The following is a 19050-nucleotide window of genomic DNA, read 5'->3' as shown; positions in this document are numbered from 1 at the left end:
CTTGTGTGCATCAGTGCTGCATGAGGGCCATCTCACCACATGGGTCAGAAGGTGCAGGTTTTGAACCCTGGACATCCCATGTGGTAGACAGATGCTCTATCAGGTGAGCCAAATCCACTTCCCAAATTTTCTAAAATTTTAGTTACCTTATGTTTTACATTATGGTTTACATTTTAGCCTATAGACTTTTATACATTTTTGGTGTAATTTAACATGTCTTATATCCGTCATTGCATGAGCTTATGGAACACTTCCATTGACCCCCAGTTACCCTGCTTCCATCTACTCTAGTCCTCTCTCTCCCTCCCCTCAGGACACATACTCACTGTTTGAAGGACCAGATTCATGGATACTTACCACAATGCTGAGGGCTTGATATACTAGACTGTCCTCCCCCATTGGGAGCCACCAATTCTCTTGAGAGACACAATTCCATCTATTTCAGAAGATCAGGCCTCCCCAGGATGTGGGCACACCTTCCCACTTATTGTATGAGTCTCCATCCAATGATATAACACACTATAACACTATGAGAACATGAGCATTCACACACTCCCTAGAAGCCTGCCCCTGTACCAGATGCCCCACCTTAAGGAACTTAACCAGATAATCCTTCTTTATTAAATTTTCTAAAGAGTTTTCTCAACATTATAGTTTAAACCACATACCCAACAATCTCCCATGTTCAATTGTTCCCCCAGCCCTCCTCCTGATTCCTTAGGCCATCTGACCCATCCTCCCACCCGAGACCCCCTCAGACCTGCAAAGACACACCCAATATTTTCCCTATGCCCCATCTTATCCCTTCCTTGTACAACTGCTTAACCTCCACTTTATCATAGATTTCACTCATGTAGACATCAGTGCACAACCTTCCTCTCCCTGCAATTTCCTGTAAGCCTATCATCCAGTTTCTAACTCTCTGAGACAGCTTGGTTTGATTATTTCATATCAGAAAGGTCATGTAGTATTTGTACTTCAATGCATGGTTTGCTTCACTACACATAAGGGCCTCAAGATTCATCCATGTTTTCCCATTTGTTTGTACTGTATTTCTTCTTATAGCTGAGTAGTATTCCATTGTATGTATAGACAACAGTTTGTTTATCCATTCATCTGTCGATGGGTTTTGGGTTGATTCCAAATTTTAGCAATAATGAAAAATGGCACTATGAACATTGGTGTGCATAGGTTTGTGTCCTTGTTTTCAGTTCTTCTGCATATATACCCAGTAGAGTGATTGCTGGGTCATATGGCAAATCTACAGGTAGTTTTTTGAGAAACTGCCAAACTGTTCTCCAGAATGGCCGGATTCTACTGCATTCCCAATAGCACTGGATGAGTGTTCCCATTCCTCCTCATCCCCTCAAACACGTGTAGTCTTCTATTTTTTGATAGCTGCCAGTCTGATGGGAGTAACATGGTATCTCCTAGAAATTTTGATTTACATTTCCCTAATAGCTAGTGATTTTGAGCATCTTTTCATGTGCTTTTTGGCCATTTGAATTTCTTCTTTGAGAAAGTGTCAGTTCAAATTTCTTGACCATTTTTTAAGTGGGTTGTGTGCCTTTTATTTTATTTTGAACCCATAATTTCCAAGGGCTACATTTTCCACATCCTCAAAACCATTTTTTTCCCTAAAACCAGCATTAAAGCATGTGTGTAGTAGCACCTCATTTTTATTTTTGGTATCTTATGTGCATTTCTCTAATGGCTAATGATGTTGAGCATCTGTTTACATGCTTTTTGGGCATTTGTATATATTCTTGGCAGATATGTCTATTCAAGCCATTTTCCCATTTTTTAATGGGGCTGTTTGTCCTTTTGTTGAGTTATAGTAATTCTCTTTATGTTTTGTATATTACGCTATTAGCAGAAACAGAGTTTCCAAATATTTTCTGTCCCTTTTTAGGTTTACTTTTTTAGGTTTTGGAAAAGTAGTATTGTAGTAAAGTAGTTAAGTAGAGCTCAGGGTTCAAATTTTGGGATTAGGTCCTCTTTCTGACTTCTGGAGACTCATACAATAAGTGGGCTTATATTTAAGTTTAGAGCCACCTTCTTGCTCTGTGATCCCCATGAGCTTGCCTAAGAGGGTCAAGAGTGCAAGGGGAGCAGAAAATGAACATGTGGTTGGGCTGTTGGGGAAGAGCAGGGTTGCAGACTTCTTCATGTCCTGTTGCTGGGCAGAGCTTGGATGCCTTGCTCAGGAGGGTGTGCTCCCACGCAGTGCTTTTCATCAGAGAGCTCTTCCCATCCTGGGAACACTGGACCCTTTTTTTTTTTTATACAAAAGGATTTATTAATTTATTAAAAAACCAGTAAGACACTACTACATCATGACACTGTCACACTGGGCTTTTAACACAAGACTTGATCTACAATACTGGAGAAGGGGCATAAAATAAATTGATTCTGAAGCATAGCAATTAAGAAATAAATCAATGAAAGCAAATTTCTTTTAATGAGTACTCAGAGTTAAACTTCAGAGGGACCCAAGGTCATACTTCCATTTGGGGACTTGATAGAAAAAATTTGGTTTGAACTGCTATTAGCAAGGTGGCAGGAGCCACCCTCACATGAATCTTCAAATTGGAAAATACTGCTTCACCACCTGTTGGGGATAAGTTGCAAATGGAATAATTTAGTGTGGTTTGTAGCTATTTTGATGACCGCCTCACCTGGATACTTTCCCATAACCACTCTGCTGATCACCACCTCTTCCACGAGCTCTTCCTGCAAATCCTCCTCTAGATCCCTACTGTTGCTGTTGCTGATATTGTTCCTTTGACATGGCTACTTTTATTTCACATTTACTGAGACCAACATTATGGTATTTCTTTTCCATTATCTTCTCCACTGGTTCCTCTTCTTTAAAGGTAATAAAGCAGAATCCATGCCTCTTATTGGTCTTGTCCACGGGGAGCTCTATGATTTCCACCTTATGAAAAACCACCAAAGTACTTCCTTATTTTCTCTTCAGGTGTATCTGGAGAAAGGCCACCAACAAAAATTTTTTTTAACAGGCTCTTTTGTTTTCATGGCTTTGGCCCTTTTAGGATCAATCACCTTCCCATTCAATTTCTGTTCTTTCTGACTCTTTAAATAGCACAAAGCCAAAACCCCTTCATCACCCTGTGATAGGATCTAACTTCAGAGTACAGTCTACAACTTCCCCAAATTTGGAGAAGTAGACCTTCAGATCTTTCTTTGTAGTGTCCCAGCTAAGGCCTCCTATAAACATTTTCCCTCTATCCTCCTTGTTCTTACTGGCATCGGCCTTTGCCCCCTCCGACGACTCGGTGCTGCCCGCTTCGGTGCCTCTGGCCACGGTTCCGGCCCCCCGCCCCCCCCCCCGCCCCGTCCCAGCTTCGCTTCCTGCCAACGCTGCTCCCTCCTGCTCACCTGCCAAGGCGCCTACCGCTGCCGTTACCACCGCCACTGCCCCATCCCCGCGGAACTGCTCCTCCAACATCGTGCTACTGCCTGCACCGCCGCCACCGAGACTACACCCGCCACTGCCCTGAACTGAAACTAGCAGCAAAGTAATCCCCGCTGCTGCCGCGCACCCGCTCTACCTCGCGAGACACACAAGACAGAGAGGGAGCACGCGTGGCTGCAAAAGCTCCTGCGCCTCTCCCTGGCCTGTCCCCTCACCTCCCACTCTCGTGTGGCATGCACTCCTGCTTTTTTTGGCTGCACTTAAAAAGAAAAAGAAGCAGTGGCAGCCCCTCTTGCTGCCTCCTCACTTTAATGGCGCCGCTGTGGACCACCTAAAATGGCCAACTGAACCACTAGACCCTTTTGATGCAAGGTCTGGCCTTTTGGGAAGTTCTCTATGACTCATATCAATTCAACTGGCAATCTGCAGATGAGGTTCCAGGAAAATTCTGTCACAATTCTAAAGTCGTGACCTTCCAGTCAGGTGGAATTTCCTATTAGAGTGCAACCCAAACCCCTTTTCTGTGGCACTCACCTGAGGGCATATGATGCCACCAAACATTTTCTAATGTTCATGTAGACTGATGGAAAATGCTTGAGTCTGGCTTTTTCTTCCCTGAGATGGACCACAGATCTTGTATGGATACTGGTTGTTGCTCCTTGGTTTTATGAACACCTTGGAAATTTTTCAAATCCTCTCGGTGTGTCATTCTCATGCCAACACACCGGGAGCCCAGGGCAAGTCATCCAGGTTTGCTTATGGGGACTTCTTGGGATTGCTAGGTGGATTAATTTTTGAAAGCTGTTCAATTCCTGATCCAGTCACCTGGACAAGACACAGGGAGGAGGCAATGCAGGTGGAGGCCTTTTCTGACACTAGCCTGCAGTAGATTTTCAATGTGCCCTCAGGAACTGTCACCAACCCTTGGCAGTGGGGAGGATTAGCTAGGAATGTATCCTGATTATTAACTGTTCCTGAAAGAAAGTTGTGGTCTCAGGGCCCTTCTAGAAGTACATGAAATGACTCACTTCATCTCTGTGGAGCTCGATGAAACTTCTGTGAATGGGGATTGGGCCAGGTGCACATAAACTCTGCATGTAGGAGGTTGTCAGCATGGTGACAGTGCTCAGTGCACCTTTTTCAGGTCTCTGGGCTGCAAGTAGACCCTGTAGAAACTGGTGAGGAGGCCATGCTGCCCTGGATATCCAGGACTGGAGGAGATTCCTCCTCACCAGCACACACCTGGATGGGTAAATTGAGGGAAGGTGGTCCTACACAATGTTGGCAAGGCCCTCCTGGGCTGCATCTACCACTTCAGAGGCAATGACTGTCCTTCAACCTCTTCCCACAACTTCCCATCCATTTTGCCCAGGCCTCCCTTGTTCTAGGGTCATTGGGAAGGATAGCCAGGGTGAAGTAGTCAAAGCATGAATGGGCGTGGATGGAGCCCATTAGAAGGCCTGAGGCTTGGAGCAGAAAGTGTGAGCAGTGAGGAGCACAAGTCATTCTGCCACTGACCTACTGGGAGTTCATAACCACGGTGTCTATTGGTGGTCTGGGGGACAGGGAAGACTGCTGTGCCATCATGAGAGAGGTTTAGTGCCCAGTGCCTGCAGGTGCTGGTGGGTCTTCTGGCCACAGGGAATTATGGGAAGCCACTGTCATGCTGCTCTACTGCCCCGAGTGCTAAAGGGCTGATTGGGACAGAGCTGCCCCAATGGCTGCTCCAATATCTGCTCTGATGTGAGGTCAGCCCAAGGTGTGTCCCGAGGCCTCCTGCCTCATGGGGTGGGTCCTCCATACCTCTCCTTGTCCTATTGTACTCTTAGCCCCAGGCTGCTCCAGCCAGTCTGAGGGAGAGAGTTGGAAGTGTGATGCCCTGAGGAGGCAGGTTCCAGGAACATGGGACTTGGAGGCAGGTGGGCAGTGGTGACAAGTGAACAATGTGGATGTTGGGAAGGTAGGGCTGCAGCACCACCCTGGCAGGCACCCACCAAGGCTGAGGGACTTGACTGATGGGGAGAGACAGAGCTCCCCTTGTTTCACTGGCAGTGGCCACCTGAGCATGCATATTTAATGCAAGGTGGGTCCCTCCAGCCTCCCTGCTTTGTCAGTCAGAGCTCCATCCCTGACACCTCACATTCATCACCTCTGTGCATTCTCTCTGGCTACTTTCCTATCTTCCAATATACTCAGAATCCTGCTGCATCAAACTGGGTTCAAGCCTCAGCTCTTTTTAGGTTATCCCATCATTTGAATAGGTCGTATATGGTGCCGAGTATTCAAATTTCTGCATTTTCAAAAAATATTATTTTGCCAGTATGTACTACATAAAATTAAAACATGAATCACAACTTTTTATTGACAGAAACTCAAATCTAAAAACAACAGCTGAGTATAATCCTTTATATGACAGGTCTTATCATGAGAGGAATAAATACTCGCATTTCACTTAAGCCAGCTTCCGAGTCAGTGTTCTTTTTATTTTTTTTTAAGATTTTATTTATTTATTTATTTATTTATTTATTTATTTATTTATTTATTTATTTATTTCTCTCCCCTTACTGCTCCCCACCCTGGTTGTCTGTTCTCTGTGTCTATTTGCTGCATCTTCTTTGTCTGCTTCTGTTGTTGTCAGTGGCATGGGAATCTGTGTTTCTTTTGGCTGCATCATCTTGCTGTATCAGCTCTCCGTGTGTGTGGCACCATTCCTGGGCAGACTGCACTTTCTTTCATGCTGGGCAGCTCTCCTTATGGGGTGCACTCCTTGTGCGTGGGGCTCCCCTATGCGGGGGGCACCCCTTCATGGCACAGCACTCCTTTCACATGCATTAGCACTGTGCACGGGCCTGGTCCACACGGGTCAAGGAGGCCCGGGATTTGAACCACGGACCTCCCATGTGGTAGACGGACGCCCTAACCACCAGGCCAAGCCTGCCGCCCCAGTCAGTGTTCTTTATCTGAAAATTGCTTGCAAATGTGCATCTAGTAATGCTGGCTGTGTGCCTCAGAGCAGAGTAAGGTGCCTGGGACCCTACCCTTCTTTAATACATGAGAGGTTTAAAGAGTTCCCTCAAATACCGGCTGGTGAATGATAGAATAAAAAAGCTGTAGGTGTTAAATGACTTATATTTCCAGCAGCCACCTGCATTGTCTGACTCTCCTGTTCCTGCCTGTCACATACTTTTCCACAATCAGTGGTGTCCCATGTTAGCAGATTCCACTTCAGGTTATCCCAAGTTAGTGTTTTATCTGTATCTTTGAACATATTCTTCGCTGTCTTGCAGTAATCTTTTGTAATACATTCTGTATGATCTAGGCATAGAGGGTGATTTTCCACCAGCTTGACCTTGGCAGGAAACACCAAGCTTTTCTTTGATAAGCTCAACTGAGCAGTCTGTTCTCAACAGGACCAAGGCCCTTATAATCCTTTGCCTTCATTTCCCTCCATTTGAATCAATTTTCAGTATATGTAGCAGTTTGCTATGGTTATGAATTCCAAAAATTGTTATTGGAATTTGTTTGTCATCTGATCTGTATGTGGGAAACACTAAGCTATGAGGAGGGCTTGGATTGGGCCACCTCACTGGGTAGGCCATTGAGTCTCCATCACATGGGCAGTGGTGACTGGCAGAGAAAAGGCATGGTGAAGGAAACAGTTGAGGATTCTTGAAGTTGGAGTTTGATGCTGAAGCCTTAGCTGGAATCCCAGGAAGTAAGCTCAGAGAGGAAACAGAAGCAAGCCTCAGGAAGACAGGACTTGAGGCAGGGGAAGAACACAGAGGAATAGAAACAGCTCCTTCAATGGGGCAGAATCCCCAGGGTAAGTGAGAGACAGAGCACTTCACCTGATTGTCTCCAGCTGACCTTGTGGAGAGAGGCAAAGCCTTAGAGAGCCTCATAGTCTACAGCTGCCCTTATGGAACAATCAGAGGAGCTTAGCCCAGAAAGAAGCAAGACTTGGGGAGAGAGGAAGCCAGGAAGCCTGCACCCTGGCTGATGTTGCCAGTCATCTTGCTCCAAGATGTTCAAATAGATTTGTCGAGGGAAGTAACTTAGGCATTATGGCCTGGTATCTGTAAGCTCCTACCAGAAAGAAATAGCTTCAGTGGAGACTAGCAGGCTTGTGGAATAGTGCCTCAGCACCCCTTTGGCTGACCAGTCCAGCACACAACTCTGTCATCTTGTTAACAGTAACAATACTGTGCTATTTTCCCCTTCCACTATTACCAGACATTTTCCATCATGCAAAACTGAAATCCTTTACTCCTAATACCTGCCTCGAGTCCATGTGGTCATCAATATTTTGTCTCTGTGCAGTTCATTATTTACCCAGCTGATTTCAGTGCAGTTCTGTGGTGCTTTTCCTTGTGCTGACTTCAGTTAGCACAGTGCTTTCATGGTTCATCCATATTTCAGCTCTTTCCAGAACAGTATGCCTTTTCATAGCTGTACAGTTCTCTGTTGCTTATATGTACTATTTAGTTTATGCATCCATTGATGGACATTGTAGTTGCTGCCGCATTTGGCTGTTGCAAATAAAGACACTGAAATCATTCCTGGGTAACGTTTTGTTTGAACCCCTATTTTGACCTTTCAGTAGGAAAGTAGGTGTGCAACTGCTAAGTCATATGGAAATTCTATGGTTAACTGAGGCATCACCAAACTGGAATCTAAAGTGTCTTCACCCTTTGAACTTTCTCTCTGCAAGGTGTGAGGGTTTTGGTTATGCAACATCTACTTTAGTAGTTATCCAACATTTTTAAAGAAGTGGTAGCACTTCCTTTGTTATTTGTATTACCCTAATGTCTCAGGATGTTTAGCACCTTCTCATGTGCTTATTTCTCATTAGTATATCTTATTTGGAAAAGGTCCAGGCACCTGCCCATATTTTAAGTGCAGTATTTCTCCTTTTATTCTTGACTTTCAGTAGCCTATAGGCTTGGCATATTAAGCTCCCATCACACAGACGATATTCAAGTGTTTTATCCCTACTTGAGGACATTTTCTTTTTCCTTTCTTGAGAATGGACTTTCATGCAGAAAAGTTTTTAATTCTGATGAGTCTGTTCTTGTGATCTTAGGGAATGATCTTTCCTTCTTGAGCAGGTATTTTCATCTTAGCTGGTTTTTCATCAATATCCTTTATCATATGGAGGAAGTTGCTGTCTCCTGCTACCTTTCTGAATGATTCCTTAACATGAACGGGTGTAGGAATTTCTCAAAAGCATTTTCTAAGTCAACTGAGGGGATCATAATGGCTTGTATCTTTCACTCTATAAACGTGGTCATTACCATACTTGATTTTTTCCTTTAATTGTGGAAAAATATTCAAAGCATAAAAATCATTTTAATCATTTTAAGTGGGACACGTGGTGACATTGATTGAGTTCATTGATAATATTGGGTAGCTCTGACCACTGTATTCAGACTCTTTCCATCATCCCACCCAGACCTCATGCCCCTTTAGCAATAACTCCCAACTCCCTCCTTTCACAACTCCTCTTTTGAATGATGCTGTCATGAATATTGCCATAGATCTATCTGGTTGAGTCCCTGCTTTCAGTCCTCTGGTATGTTTTCTCGGAGTGGAATTGCCAGCTCCCATGGTAATTCTGTGTTTAGCTTTCTGGCTGCAGCATTTTAGTTTCCCACCCATATTATCTAAGGGGTCCATTTTTCCACATCTTCCCAACCATTTGTTTCCATAACAACAGCTTTCAAGTGTGTGTGTAGTAAGTAGTGCCTCATTTTTATCTTTGGTATCTTATTTGTATTTCTCTAAAGGCTAATGATGTTGAGCATCTGTTTATGTACTTTTCAGTCATTTGTATGTATTCTTGGCAGATATGCCTATTCAAGCCCTTTTCCCATTTATTGCTGTGGTTCTTTGTGGTTTGGTGGAGTTACAGTAATTCTCTTTGTGTCCTGTACATTACACTATTAGCAGAAATAGGGTTTCCAAATATATTCTTTCCTTTTTTGGTGTTTTTTTTTTTTTTCCACTTTATTGGAAAAGCAGTGTAGTAGTAACATGCAGTTAAGTAGGGATAAGGGTTCCCAATTTGGGAATAGGTACATTTTCTGGGCCAGGGCCTATGTTTCAGGTTAGAGCCACCTTCTCACTCTGTGGTCCCCACAAGCTTGCCTAAGAAGTTCAAGGTTGTGAGAGGAGCCGAAAATGAAGGGTTGGCAGGGCTGCTGGAGAAGAGCAGGGTTGCAGACTTCTCCATGTCCTGTTGCTGGGCAGAGCTTGTATGCCTTGCTCATGATGGAGTGGTCCCATACAGTGGTTTCAATCAGATGGCTCTTCCCCTCCTGGGAACACTGGACCCTTCTGGTAGAAGGCCTGGCATTTTGGGAAGTTCTCTAGGACTTACATTGCTTCAGCTGACAATCTGCAGATGAGGCTCCAGGAAACTTCTGTCACACTTTGAAAGCAATGACCTTCTGGCCAGGTGGAATTTCCTATACAATGTAGCCCAATCCCCTTTTCTGTGGCCCTCAGCTGAGGGCATATGATGCCACCTAACATTTTCTAACATTCATGTTGACTGATGGAAAATGCTCGAGTCTGGTGTGTTCTTCCCTGAGATGTACCGCAGGTCTTGTACGGATTCTGGTTGCTACTCCTTGGTTTTATGAACATCTTGGAAAAATCTCAAATCCTCTCAGTGCATCAGGCTCCTACCAATATGCCCAGAGTCTGAGGAAAGTCATCCAGGTTTGCTTATGGGGAGTTCCTGGGATTGCTAGGTGGATTGCCTTTTGAAAGTTGTTAAAGTCCCAATCCCGTCACCTGGATGAAGTGCAGGGATCAGAAGAGGCAGGTGGAGGCCTTTCCTGGCACCAGCCTGTGCTAGATTTTCAATGTGCCCTCAGGAACTGGCACCAGTCCTTGGCAGGCAGGGAGGCTTAGCTAGGAGGGTCTTCTTGTCGTCAGGTGCTCCTGACACAGAAAACGGTGGCCTCACAGTTTCCCTTCTGCAGGTAGATGAAATGGCTCACTTCAGTGCCCAGCATCTCGGTGAAGCTACTGTCAAAGGGCCGGGTGCACATATATGCTGCATGTAGGTGGTTGTCAGCAGGGTGACAGTGCTCAGTGGACCTTTATAAGGCCTCTAGGCTACAGCAGACAATGCAGAAACTGGTGAGGAGGCCTTGCCCCTTTGGCTGTCCAGGCTTGGAGGAGGTTCCTCCTCACCAGTACACCCCTGGATGGGTAAATCTAGGGCAGATGGTCCTGCATTGTGTTGGCAAGGCCCTCCTGAGCTGCTTCCAACACTTTGCAGGCAGCGACTCTTCCTCGACCTTTCCTCACTACTTCCCCTTCATCTGTCCAGGCCTCCCCTGTTCTAGGGCTGTTGGAAAGTATAGCCAGCCTGAAGTAGTCACAGCTTGCATGGGATTGGATGGAGCCCATCAGAAGTCCTGGGACTTGGGGCAGAAGGGCTGAACAGTGAGGAGCACAGGTCATCCAGCCACTGACCTGCTGGGAGTTTCTAATCACGGAATCTGTTGGTGGGCTGAGGGATGGGGATGACTGCTGTGCCAATGTGAGTGAGAGCTTTAGTGCCCAGTGGCTGCAGGTGCTAGTGGTTCTTGTGGCTGCAGGAAACTACGGGAAGCCCCTGTCATGCTCCCTTACCACCCTGAGTGCTGAAGGGCTGTTGGGACAGAACTGCCCCCATTTCTCCTGCAGTATCTGCCCTGAGGTGCAGGTGAGCCCAAGGTGTGTCCCCAGGCCTCCTGCCTCACAGGGTGGATCCTCTACACCTCTCCTAGTCCTTAATGTACTTCTAAGCCCAGCTGCTATTGCCCATCTGAGGGATGGGGTTGGAGTTTTAGTGCTCTGAGGAGGCAGGTGCCAGGAACACTGGGACTTGGAGGCAGGTGGGCAGTGGTGCCAATTGAACTTGGTGGCTATTAGGAAGGGGGGGCTGAAGCACCACGCTGGCAGCTACCAACATGTGACAGGCTCATCCACCAAAGCTGAGGGACTTGGCTGATGGGGAGAGACAGAGCTCCCCTTCTTGCACTGGCCGCGGCCACCTGAGCATGCATAACTTAATGCAAGGTGGGTACTTCTGGCCTCCCTGCTTTGTCAATCAGAGCTCCATCCCTGACACCTCATCTTCAGCCCCTCTATGCTTTCTCTCTGGCTACTTTTCCTACCTTTGAATATAATCAGGATCCTGCCGTGTCCAACTGGGTTCAAGCCTCAGCTCTTTTTAGGTTATCCCATCATTTGAATAGGTCATATATAGTGCTGAGTATTCAAATTTCTGCATTTTCAAAAAATATTATACTGCCAGCATGTACTATATAAAATTAAAACACGAACCACAACTTTTTATTGACAAAAACTCAAATCTAAAAATAATAGCTGGGTATATTCCTTTGTATGACAGGTCTATAATGAGAGGAAGGGATACCCGCATTTTGCTTAAGCCAGCTTCCGAGTCAGTGTTCTTTACCTGAAAATTGCTTGCAAATGTGCATCTCCTAATGCTGGCTGTGTGCCTCTGAGCAGAGGAAAGTTGATGGGACCCTACCCTTCTTTCATACATGAGAGGTTTAAAGAGTCCCCTCAAATACCGGCTGGTGAATGACAGAATAAAAAAGCTGTAAGTGTTAAATGACATATTTCCAGCAGCCACCTGCAGTTGTTGACTCTCTTATTGCTGCCTGTCACATACTTTTCCACCATCAGTGGTGTCCCATGTGAGAAGATTCCACTTCAGGTTATCCCAAGTGAGTATTTTATCCATATCTTTGAATATATTTTTACCTGTCTTGCAGTAATCTTTTGTAATACATTCTGTATGATCTAGGCATAGAGGGTGATTTTCCACCAGCTTGACCTTGGCAGGAAACACCAAGCTCATCTTTTAGAAGCTCAACTGAGCAGTCTGTTCTCAACAGGAGCAAGCCCCTTATAATCTTTGCCTTCATTTCCCTCCATTTGAAACAATTTTCAGAATACGTAGCAGTTTGCTATGGTTATGAATTCCAAAAACTGTTATTGGAGTGTGCTCATCATTGGGTCTGTACTGGGGATAGACTAAGCAATGAGGGGGGCTTTGATTAGGCCATGTCACTAGGACATGGAGCCCCATCCCATGGGCAGTGGTGACTGGCAGAGAAATGGCATGGCAAAGGACAGAGTTGAGGAATCTTGAAGTTGGAGCTTGATGCTGAAGCCTTAGCTGAAAGTAAGCTCAGAGAGGAAAGAGAAGCAAACCCATCAAGATGTTACTTGAGGCAAGGGAAGAACACAGAGGAATAGAAACTGCTCCTTAGACATGGCAGAATACCCGGAGTGAGTGAGAAACACAGTCCTTCACCTGATTGTCTCCAGCTGACCTTGTGGAGAGAGGCAAAGCCTAGAGAGCATCATAGTCTACAGCTGCCCTTGTGGAGCAAACAGAGGAGCTTAGCCCATAGAGAAGCAAGACTTGGGAAGAGAGGAAGCCAGGATGCCTGCACCCTGGCTGATGATGCCAGTCATTTTGCTCCAAGACTTTGTCAAGGGAAGTAACTTAGGCATTACAGCCTGGTATCTGTAAGCTCCTATGAGAAAGAAATACCTTCAGTGGAGCCTAGCAGGCTTGTGGAATTGTGCATCAGCACCCCTTTGGATGATTAGTACAGCACACAACTCTGTCATCTTGTTGACATTCACAATGCTGTGCTATTTTCATTTCCCACCATTTCCAGGCATGTTCCATCAGGCAAAACTGAAATCTTTTACTGTTGATGCCTGACCCGAGTCCATGTGCTAATAGATATTTTGTCCCTGTGGAGTTCACCATTTACCCAGCTGATTTCAGTGCACTTCTGCAGTGCTATTCCTTGTGCTGACTTCAGTTAGCACAGTGCTTTCATGGTTCGTCCATATTTCAGCTCTTTGGAGAACTGCATTCCTTTTTATAGCTGTACAGTTCTCTGTTGCCTATATATACCATTTAGTTTATTCATTCATTGATGGACATTGGAGTTGCTTTCACTTTTGGATATGGCAAATAAAGACACTAAAATCATTCCTGGATAACGTTTTGTTTGAATACCTATTTTGACCTTTCAGTATAAAAGTAGGAGTGTAACTGCTAGGTCGTATGGAAATTCTGTGGCTAACTAATTGAGGCATCAACAAACTGGAATCCAAGGTGGCTTCACCGTTTTAACTTTCTCTCTGCTATGTGTGACAGTTTTGATTACGCTACATCTACTTCAGTAGTTATCCAACATTTTTGTTTTAAGATTTTATTTATTTATTTATTTCTCTCCCCTTCCCCCCCACCCCGGTTCTCTGTTCTCTGTGTCTATTTGCTGCCTCTTCTTTGTCCATATCATCTTGTGTCATTTCTCCGTGTGGACTGTGCCATTCCTGGGCAGGCTGCACTTTCTTTCATGCTGGGTGGCTCTCCTTAGGGGACGCACTCCTTGTCCGTGGGGCTCCCCTACACAGGGGACACCCCTGAGTGGCAGGGCACTCCTTGTGCGCATCAGCACTGCACACGGGCCAGCTGTACACGGATCAAGGAGGCCCAGGGTTTGAACCGCGGACCTCCCATGTGGTAGACGAATGCCCTTACCACTGGGCCAAGTCCGCCACCCTATCCAACATTTTTAAAGAAGCGGTAGCACTTCCTTTGTTATTTGTATTTCCCTGTTGTCTCAGGATGTTTAGTACCTTCTCATATGCTTATTTCTCATTAGTATATCTTCTTTGGAAAAGGTCCAGTCACCTGCCCCTATTTTAATGGTGGTATTTCTCCTTTTATTCTTGACTTTCAGTAGCTTATAGACTTGGCATATTAAACTCCCATCACACAAGTGTTCAAGTGTTTTGGCCCTACTTCAGGAAATTTTCTTTTTCCTTTCTTAATAATGGACTTTCATGCAGAAAAGTTTTTAAATCTGATGAGTCTTTTCTTCTGATTTAGGGAAAAGTCTTTCCTTCTTGAGCAGGTCTTTTCATCTTAACAGCTGGTTTTTCATCAATACCCTTTATCATATGGACGAAGATGCCATCTCCTCCTACCTGAATGTTTCCTTAACATGAACTGGTGTGGGAATTTTTCAAAAGCATTTTCTGAGTCAATTGAGGGGATCATGTGGCTTGTATCTTTCATTCTATAAATGTGGTCAGTGCCATACTTGATTTTTTCCTTTTAATTGTGGAAAAACATTCATAGCATAAAAATCATTTTAATCATTGTAAGTGGGACACATGGTGACATTGATTGAGTTCATTGACAATATTTAGTAGCTTTCACCACTATATTCAGACCCTTTCCATCATCCCAACCAGACTTCATGCCCCTTTAGCAATAACTCCCAACTCCCTTCCTTTACAACTCCTCTTCTGAATGAGGCTGTTATGAATAATAGCATAGATGTATTTGGTTGAGACCCTACTTTCATTCCTTTGGTGTGTATACTTAGGAGTGGAATTGCCAGCTGCTATGGTAATTCTGTGTTTAACTTTTAGGCATCAGCATTTTAAATTCCCATTCATAGTGTTTAAGGGTTCCATTTTCCACATCTTTTCAACCATTTTTTTCCCTAACAACAGCTTTCAAGAGTGTGTGTAGAAAGTAGTGCCTCATTTTTATCTTTGGTATCTTATTTGTATTTCTCTAATGGCTAATGATGTTGAGCATCTGTTTATGTACTTTTCAGTCATTTGTATGTATTCTAGGCAGATATGTCTATTCAGGTCCTTTTCCCATTTATTGCTGTGGCTCTTTGTGCTTTGGTAGAGTTACAGTAATTCTCCTTGTGTTCTATACATTATGCTATTAGCAGAAATAGGGATTCCAAATATTTTCTTTCTGTTTTTGGTTTTCTTTTTTACTTTATTTGAAAAGTAGTATAGTAGTAATATGTCACTAAGTAGAGATGAGGGTTCATGATTCAGGATTAGGTCCTTTTTCTGGTCCAGTGCTTACATTTCAGGTTCAAGCCACCTTCTCCCTCTGTGGTCCCCAGGAGCTTGCCTAAGAGGGTCAAGGTTGTGAGAGGAGCTGAAAATGAAAGAGTGGCAGGGCTGCTGGGGAAAAGCAGGGTTGCAGACTTGTCCAATGTCCTGTTGCTGGGGAGAGCTTGGATGTCTTGCTCAGGATGAAGTGCTCCCCCAAAGTGCTCTCACTCATAGAGCTCTTCCCCCCCTGGGAACACTGGACCCTTCTGGCAGAAGGCCTGGCCTTTTGGGAAGTTCTCTATGACCTACATCACTTCAGGTGGCAATCTGCAGACTAATTTTCAGCCAAAGTGCAAGAAGAGGCATGTGTAGGGAGGTCCCATCTGAATCCAACTCCATCACCTTCAGGAGCACATATTCCAAAGTAGGGCCCACTGGCAGGGCACTGAAGCTCAGAACCACCTGCCATCAATGTAGACCTGTGTGTCCCCACAGCCTTCAGGAGCACCTGTACCTGGGGCTTTATCTATTCAGCCGCTCATCGGCGAGAAGGTAGTCTGCTTTAGTTTGGAAATCTTGGCAATATACATGTTGAATCGCCTACTATGGTGGCTTTGAACAACAAGCAGTAGGAAAATCACCTGGTTGCATTGCATGCTCTGGCCAAGCAAAATGTGCTTCCGGTTTTTATTTTATTTTATTTTTTCAGAAACTGATCATTATTACTCAAGTCAATGCCAAAGCAACACATACAACCACTTTTGACGGTCATGATGGCTTCTTATAATGTACCTTGTACACGGAACACAAGGACCTGTAATCCCACTTGACCGTAGTGACTCAAGTGAGCAGAAATTATTTCCACTGAAAAGTCTCACAACCAGATGTAAACAGCTTCGTTTTGGGTCCCCCAAACCTGGAGAAAAGAAAAATGTTCATTAATACTGTACCAAAAAGCAGGGTGAGAAGAGAAAAGGCAGGCTCATTTCTAAGAGTCAGATAGGTCCTCAGGGGCCCCTCTCATCCCAGGAAAGAAACACAGAGAAAGAGAGGTAATTGACAAGGAACAGGAAAGTCCTGAGCCTCTCCTCTCTGGGGGACAGGCCTCTGGGGGTGGGGGTCAGGGTGGGGGGGGTGGGGAGGGGCTGGCTGGCAGGGAACCAAGGCAGGAGCCCTCAGGCAACCAGTGGAAAAGGCCAGGTTTTCAGTTAAAAAAGATGGAGGTGATACAATTGGAGACAGCATGTCTGTGACCATTGCCATGGGAGAGACCTGCAGGGCAATGCCAGCCCTAGGTAGGCCCATTTGACCAGGCCTTGGAACTTTGGTTGGCAAGGAATCCCCCTCTGAAAAGTGACCTGGCAGCCTGGCCCAACCCAGACTCTTGGCTTGGACCAGGTGAGCTATCTGATGGAGAGAGGTTCTCACATCAGTCACAGATCTGGCTCAGGGGTCCCCTACTGCCCCTTCTGCAAGGGTCCTTGCCCCTCTTCCTGCCTTCAAATCCAGCCCCTGCCCTCCAGGAAGTGTGAGGAAGGAACATTTCTTATCCAACGTGGCACCTAGTGGTGGCATTTGGCTCTGGCTTTCTGCAATGGAGTAGCTTTCTTGTTCATGTTTCTTCTTCTGTCTCTTTTGTTTCCATGATACATAGATTAGAAAACAACAGTACAAGACACAATAGAAGAGGTTCTCTTCAACCCCAGGCTCTACTCAACAGACTCCTTCCACGTCAGTGATCTCTTTTATCACTGTGGGGCCTACTCATGGCATGTGGTGAGTACATTTTGGAACACTGCTCCCCTGCAATGCATTAGTTTCCATGGCACCTGACACATTCCCCAGTCCATTCAGTGGGTTTCAGCAGGATGTATAATGGCCACATCTGTCCTGGAACTATCATGGGGGACAAGTCCAAGTCGAGAAAGCGCCCCCACATCGCAACTGTCTTGGCACTCCCTGCTGTAGGCAATGCCTGTGGCCAATGTTTCCAAAGCAAGGAGGTGGGATAGGGGTGGGGCAACTCTGATGTGTGCAGGGGCATGGAGGCCTACATGCCAGGGAGGAGGTGGGTACAGCCACCCCAGCTTGTGGGGCACTGGTGGCTTGGTCCAGGCTTGGCAGGCACCAGAGTGAAGGATAGCAGGAATGAGAGGAATTAATAGAACCAGTTCCTTTAAGTGAGTTCCAAGTCAGTGTCCTTTATCTGTGATTTGCTTGCAAATGTGCATTTCCAAATGCTGGCTTGGAGACTCAGATAAGAGGAATGTTCATGGGACCCTATCCTTCTTTAATACATGAGAGGTTTAAAGAGTTCGCTCCAATACCGTCTTGTGAATAATGGGATAAAAAAGCTGTAGGTGTTAAATGACTTACATTTCCATGAGCCACCTGCATTGTCTGAATCTCTTTTGGCTGCCTGTCACAACTTTTCCACAATCAGAGCTGTCCCATATGAGCAGATTCCACTTCAGGTATTCCCAAGTTAGTGTTTTATCCATATCTTTCAATATATTCTTACCTGTCTTGCAGTAATCTTTGTAATACCTTCTGTGCAATCTATGCATAGAGGGTGATTTTCCACCTGTTTGACCTTGGCAGGAAGCCCCGAGCTCTTCTTTGATAAGCTCAACTGAGCAGTCTGTCCTTAACAGGAGCAAGCCCCTTATAATCTGTTGCCTTCATTTCCCTCCACTTGAACCAATTTTCATTATATGTAGAAGTTCGTTATTGTGATGAATTCCAAAAACCGATATCAGAATGTGTTTGCCATCTGATCCGAACCTGGGAAAGGCTAAGGTATGAGGAGGGCTTTGATTGGGCCACATCACTAGGACATGGAGGCCCCATCCTGTGGGCAGTGTTGACTGGCAGAGAAAAGACATGGCAAAGGACAGAGTTAAAGTTGGAGTTTGATACTGAAGCCTTAGCTGGAATCCCGGGAAGTCAGCTCAGAGAGGAAAGAGAAGCAAGCCTCAGGAAGACAGGACTTGAGGCAGGGGAAGAACACAGAGGAATAGAAACAGCTCCTTCGACGTGCCAGAATACCCGCGGTGAGCAAGAAGCAGAGCCCTTCACCTGATTGTTTTCAGCTGACCTTGTGCAGCCAGGCAATGCCTAGAGAACCTCATAGCCTACAGCTGCCCTTGTGGAGCAAACAGGTGCTTAGCCCAGAGAGAAGCAAGACCTGGGAAGAGAGGAAGCCAGGAAGCCTGTGCCCTGGCTGATGTTGCCAGTCCTCTTGCTCCAACACGTGGGAGCAGACTTTGTCAAGGGAAGTATCTTAGGCATTACGGCCTGGTATCTGTAACCTCCTACTGGATATCAAAACCCCTTGTGGGAACTAGCAGGCTTGTGGAATTGTGCATCAGCACCCCTTTGGCTGACTAGTACAGCACACAACACTGTCATCTTGTTAACTTTCACAATGCTGTGCTCTTTTCCCCTTCCACCATTACCAGACATGTCCCATCATGCAAAACGGAAATCCTTTACTGCCTGTCGCCTGTCCCAAGTCCGTGTGGTCATCGATATTTTGTCTTTGTGGAGTTCACCACTTACCCAGCTGCTTTCTGTGCAGTTCTGCAGTGCTTTTCCTTGCGCTTACTTCAGTTCGCACAGCGCTTTCACGGTTCGTCCATATTTCAGCTCTTTACAGAACTGCCTTCCTTTTTACAGCTCTA

The 19050-nt window shown here is 45.4% G+C and overlaps 1 pseudogene; it reads right to left on the bottom strand.

Moving 5' to 3' along the window:
- Window positions 1-2493: 2493 nt before the first annotated feature.
- Window positions 2494-3472, bottom strand: LOC131277371 (heterogeneous nuclear ribonucleoprotein D0 pseudogene; annotated as a pseudogene).
- Between the last annotated feature and the right edge of the window lie 15578 nt (window positions 3473-19050).

The sequence above is a fragment of the Dasypus novemcinctus genome, assembly GCF_030445035.2.
Source record: "Dasypus novemcinctus isolate mDasNov1 chromosome 11 unlocalized genomic scaffold, mDasNov1.1.hap2 SUPER_11_unloc_1, whole genome shotgun sequence".
Classification (NCBI taxonomy): domain Eukaryota; kingdom Metazoa; phylum Chordata; class Mammalia; order Cingulata; family Dasypodidae; genus Dasypus; species Dasypus novemcinctus.
This window is presented reverse-complemented; position numbering and strand designations above follow the sequence as displayed.